Source organism: Scyliorhinus torazame, chromosome 2 (genome assembly GCF_047496885.1).
Source record: "Scyliorhinus torazame isolate Kashiwa2021f chromosome 2, sScyTor2.1, whole genome shotgun sequence".
In the NCBI taxonomy this organism is placed as follows: Eukaryota; Metazoa; Chordata; class Chondrichthyes; order Carcharhiniformes; family Scyliorhinidae; genus Scyliorhinus; species Scyliorhinus torazame.
In genome coordinates, this window is record NC_092708.1 from 331424599 (window position 1) to 331430598 (window position 6000).

The 6000-nt window shown below is 44.7% G+C and overlaps 1 long non-coding RNA gene across 2 annotated transcripts in view; it reads left to right on the forward strand.

Annotated features, from left to right (window-relative positions):
* The window catches only part of LOC140402024 (uncharacterized), a 46315-nt gene extending 40742 nt beyond the window's left edge, over window positions 1–5573 (forward strand). For both annotated transcript variants that reach the window (XR_011938105.1, XR_011938106.1), the window contains exon 3: window positions 3978–5573. This is a non-coding gene — a long non-coding RNA (uncharacterized lncRNA). The remainder of the gene's footprint in view (window positions 1–3977) is intronic.
* Window positions 5574–6000: the final 427 nt, after the last annotated feature.

The following is a 6000-nucleotide window of genomic DNA, read 5'->3' on the forward strand; positions in this document are numbered from 1 at the left end:
GTGTGGGTGATCGAATGCATGCACGCAGTCCCGAAATAGGTGGACATAGGCAGAAGGACCGATATGATGTGCAAACAATAATTCCGCCCAGTTCTGGGAACTTCTTGGCTTCAGGGCTGTCAATCAAAATAGAAAGTCTGACATCTCATTCACCAACTCCACAAACCAGAGATGACAAAGGTTGGTAAACACGACCTCTGTCTGTTGAGACAGGATTAACAATTGATAACCCACACGATCTTTAAAAACATATTTTGTGAAGAATTTTCAGGTGCATTAATATTGTTTTTGTCCAATTCTGACTTGGTGCAGATTAAATAAACAGCTAACGGGTTTTATAAACCAGGTTTCTCTGATTTGGTTTACTTCTGGGGAAAAAAGTAACAAAAGTGTTGTTTCTCGGCTAATGATTCAGTGGTGCTGGCATGGTTGCCTATAAGAGGATAATGTATGCTTGACTTTCAGGCAACGGTGGAGTTGCAACACGGGAATGAATGGAGAATGATAGCATAAATCTAGCAATATTAACCAGAACAGGGTGCGTTCTACCCGAATGGGAACAGAGTCACGTAGTGCGCGATTAGCTGGATGTTTCCCAGCGCTCAGAGCGCCAAGAAACATCCCACTATCTAACGCCCATCCGGTAATCGGGGGCCTCAGTGGGGAATGCACGGCCAAGGCTGCACTTAGCCCCGTTCCCTGCATTAGGAGCTCCGCTTGCCGGAACCCATCAGTGCACAGAGAGATCGGTACGCCATTTAAAAATGTCCCCAGAGGGCATGCACCTGTATGCCTCTGATTCCCTGCAAGACCCTCACAAGTGCCGTTACGTCTGGTCCCCGTTTGTGGAGACCAGTACTGAATGGCGCTCGCCCGAGGTCTCCAAGGTAAAGGGATTAGTTCCCATGCCTTGGTTGGATCTCGGGAATTTGTATTAGAGTGAAATGAGCTGTCTCACTCTAATATGCAGATTTGCCAGAAAGTGGCACTCACAATGGGCGGGATTCACATTGCGACATCTCGCGGGATCACGTTAGATCTCGCAAGGCGTGACAATCTGGGTAGATCACGGAAGTGGGATCTCCCGTCATCTACCAGCCGTGTTGATTTTCGAGCGCAATGCGGCCTTTGTTTCAAAGAATCTGAGGCGTATCTAACATAGGGCCCTTCACGGGTAGATCAGGCTGCCACTACGGGCGGGACGGTGGCACAGTGTTTAGCACTGCTGCCTCACAGCTCCAAGTACCCGGGTTCAAATCCGACCTTCGGTCACTGTCTATGTGGAGTTTGCACTTTCTCCCCGTGTCTGCATGGGTTTTCTCCGGGTGCCCCGGTTTTCTCCCACAGTCACAAAGATGTGCAGGTTAGGTGGATTGACCATGCTAAATTGTCCCTTATTGTCCGAAAAGGTTAGGTGGGATTATTGGGTTATGGGGATAAAGTGGAGTTTATATGGGCCTTAAGTAGGTTGCTCTTTCCAAGTGTCGGTGCAGATCCGTTGGACTGAATGGCCTCCTTCTGCACTGCAAATTCTAGGATTCTATGATCTATGATTCTATAGCTGACACAGACCTGTAAATGCATGGGCATCACAATAGCACAGTTTGTTGCTCCTCAGACCATTATGATATAAATTCACATGTATATCCGACAAAGAATAAGCAACAGGAAAAGACAAATTACTTCTCCACAGGGAGGGAAACAAGATCAAAAGGAAGGTCATGGCAGGCTATTTCCTAACAGGTACTAATTCACATTGATGAAACCTGTTCTTCGGGTTTATCTTTCAACTGGGGAATGTGTGTGGGGAAAAAAGGGTGAGAAAAAAGGTCTTGCATTTATATAAAACGTATCACAAACACTGAATGTCCCAAAGCACTTTATAGCCAATGAAGTCCCTTTGAAGTGCAGTCACTGTTACAAAGTAGGAAACATGATAGTTAAATCACACACAGCAAGCTCCCATTAAACCACTATGATAATGACCAGATAATCTGTTTCTGTTACATTGATTAAGGAATAAATATTGGCCAGGACACCAGAATATAACTCCTCGGCTTTTCTTATTATTTGCACCTTGAGATCTACCTGAAATGGGCAGACAGGGGATGTGATTCAATGGCTTTGTCACGTCTGACTTGGTGTCAGGACGCTGAATCTGCTGAATCTCGGGAGAGGCCTGTATTGAGATTTGCGATGTTCAAAACATTTTGCAGGATGCAATGGAATCTCGTGGCCCGTCGCAATCTGGATCTGGATCTCGCCCAGCGAGATCCAGGTGCATATATTTAAATAAGTCATTAGGCTCATTTAAATATGCGCTCACCCAATTCACCTGGGGTCTGGGATTCACCAGCCTCGCCAGCAAAGCCTCAACCGGGCACTGTTTGGTACTGGTTCACAAAGTCATGAACCAGTCGTGATGGCATCTCCGGGGGGGCGGTCTAACTGGCACTCCAGGTTGGCACTGGGTGGCAGTGCCAAGGTACTAGGCTGGCATTGCCAAGTCTCACTCTCGGACTTGAGCACAGAATCCGCCTGTACTCCAATGCTGCAGTGTTAGGAGTGCCATTTTTTGGATGAGCTTTTAGAGCAAGACTGTGAGTGAAATTCAGAGGACTCAAGTTCACGGGTCATATGGGTGCTCCCCTCAGGCCAGCCCCTCTGACCCATCAATGGGATGGGCATGCTCCAATGCAACCAGTGCCATCATCTTGGCTGGGATGAGGGTCAGCATGCATTGGAGTTGTGTGAGTTCTATGTGGTATTGATGCTAGCCCATTAAAGGGACTGAATCACTCCGGGACCAGCACCAGTTTTGTCCACACCACACCAGTGATTAAGTCCTGGTATTAGCAAGTAGCCTGCGATCCAATGGCCATGCTACACCAGAAAAGCAGCCCGTAATAGAACATAGAACAGTACAGCACAGAACAGGCCGTACAGCACAGAACAGGCCCTTCGGCCCTCAATGTTGTGCCGAGCATTGTCCGAAACCAAGATCAAGCTATACCACGCCCTGTCATTCTGGTGTGCTCCATGTGCCGATCCAATAACCTCTTGAAAGTTGGAGCAGAGTGGCCGATATAAGCCGGGAGGCCCCTCTCCCAGGATCTACCCGGCTCGCAACGCCTCACAAGATCCAATGTGATTTCGCAAGCCGTCGTGATGTAAATCCCATCCATTGTAGGTGGGATCCCTTTTTGGTAAATCTGCATATTAGAGTCAGACAGTAAGTCTCACTCTAATGTGCAGATTCCCGAGGTACCTGAGGCTTTGGGATTCATCCCCTTTGCCTTGGAGACCTTGGGCGACCGCCGTTCAGCACTGGCCCCCACAAAGGAATCACACCCAAGGTCTGCTAGTCTTCAAGGGTAATCCATCTAAAGAGACAAAGCACCTGCACCTCTCACCATCATGGGATGCATGAGTTTACATGGAGACGCTGTCTATATCACTCGCATGCCTTTAACATTCTATTCATTTTCCTCCAAAAAATAATGCTCGTTGTGGGTAGTGTTAGCTTTTTCAAAGGTTTTGTATTACCTCAGCACTTAGGCTCTAATTTTTCCCACCAGCTGTGAATAAGTTGGGTGAGCCATTAAAATCAACAACACATTGCCCCATTGCCACTGGAAGCAGGTTAACAGCTATGTTGACTCTGCAGCTGACTGAGGTTGTAAATGCACTCATCGGAAAGAAGTGAGTGTCCCATGAATATATTCAAAATAGGATCCAATGATATCATATGAACTTTAACATTTTGACGAGGTGTGTCAGATGCCGTACCCAGCAGCCAATCCACTGAGTCAAGCCTCATACATTGGTTTTACAAATTGACCAACATGATTGGCAGCTGTATTTAAAAAGTGCCCATGCTCTGTCATTAGGATATGTATGCATTTCCAAGTCAGTTTACGCATTCAATTTAATCTATTAATGCTTTTGTTTTGTCTTTACATCTACTCATTAAGCAGCCTCTGCTGAACATGGATCATGTTATACTTTCACGTCTTTGGATGGGGAACAGTTGGATGAAGAGGAGCAGGAGCCTGAAGAACCATGCCACACACAAGCTGGACCTATTACAATAGTGTTGTCCAATACATGGCCACTAACTACTTCTGGGGTTAGATATGGCTAATTAGATTCCATAATCTAGATAATTGCATTTCTGATTAGGAAATAAAAAAGGAGTAATAGACATCATTGTTTAGCATGTGATCTCAATACTCATTCACATGGAATATGTATTTGTGTGTTTATTGATAAAATGTTAAGATGAAAAGAGAATATGCAAGTTCTTTCTGAGTGTTGTGTGTGCTTTATATCCTTGGTTAATAAATGGTGGTAGATGTTTGTTAAGTAATGTACAGTTATTTGTATTATGTGAGTGTATGTGAGGCATTTTATCCTAAAATTAATGCATAAAATTACATAGAACCACATACATACTACATAAAACATAGTTGAGCACCAGAAACATTATTCTCCACTTGGGCCTCCAACCATCCTTTCTCGTGAAGCCTCCCTTGACAGCAGGAGCTGAATTTTCCTCAGCTGAGTAGGGATCCTAACATTGGGGTGAAAAGTGGTCCCAAGCCCACAATTGTCGGCAGCGGGACCCGCTCGGCCACTTTACCACAGGTGGCCTCCTAATTAGCCATGCAATTGCGGACAGTGGGCAGGCTCCTGCCGCTGTCAGCTCAATTACAGCGCCAGCAGCTCTGATGCCTCAGCAGTGCTGTTGGGAGATTTGGTCACTGCTGAGGGATGTAAGAAACATCAGGATCACAAACAAGAAGTTTAAAATTAATTTACTGGCCATGGATTGGAGGCTAAAATCCTCTGGGGAAGTCACTGGGGCCCAAGATGCTGCTACCCCTGCCTGCCTTTTTCCCATGAGGCCTCCCCCATGGGCTGCCATTGGGAAGACACAACCATTTAGCGGGTAGCCTCCCCATGCGGCCCAGTTCCCTTCATTATGTAAATTTGATTGATCCCAGGAACTCTGGTGAACCTGAGTCACTTATTACTACAGAACATGTACAAAGCTCCATTATCTTTCCACTCAGGCAATTCACTCCAAATAATAGACACAGTCATTATGTTTATACCAAATTTTGTTCATATTCTTGCATGTGACTAAGAGGATTAGAGAGACACTGACCACTTATCAGTTCCTTGAGTATAATTATGGTTTATTAATTGATTTGCATATATAGTATTTCTAATTTTTTACTTCCTCTGAAAACAAAATCAATTTTTGTGAGTTATTTCGAATAGGTATTAACTGCATAACTAGTGAACAGATTCTATACATTTCTTTACCAGAACATGACTCAAATATTGAATGATGGTAATCACAGCATGTATTTATGCTTTCATTAAACAATTCAAATAATATTCACTTGAGACTTTCCAGAGACAGCACAGCACATACTGCAATATGCATATAAATTGGTATTGCAGAATGCAGGATACGTAATTGAATGTCTTTAAAACATGCTTACGTTATCATGATATACACAGGAACTATAACCCATATCATATAATTACTGACTGCATCTTGTAACGATACTTATGAAGTTTACTGTTTCAATAAATAACTGAACGATTAAAGTTTAGGCAGACAGTATGACTTTATACTAACTACAGATTCAGTATTCCTTATTGGGGCCGAGTATTCCTTGGCTTGAGGCCGAGTGTGTCTCAGATTGCGGAATTTTTCGGATTTTGGAATACCAAGCCGCAAAGACCCTCGGACTCTGCTCAGAGTCGCCAGTCGGTGCTGTGTCTAGGAGGGTATGCGGCTTCCCTCCCGATAGACCACAGGAACAGGACACAGTGCAAGGAACAGCCGACACTGAGGACTCGGAGTTGTGAAACCTTGCATAGCTTGCAGATCGCGGGTGAACGCTGTGTTACTTTTTTTTAACTAGAAACATTCGGCGCTCGAAAAAAAGTGTGGATTTCAGAGCTTTTCGAATTTCGGAATTT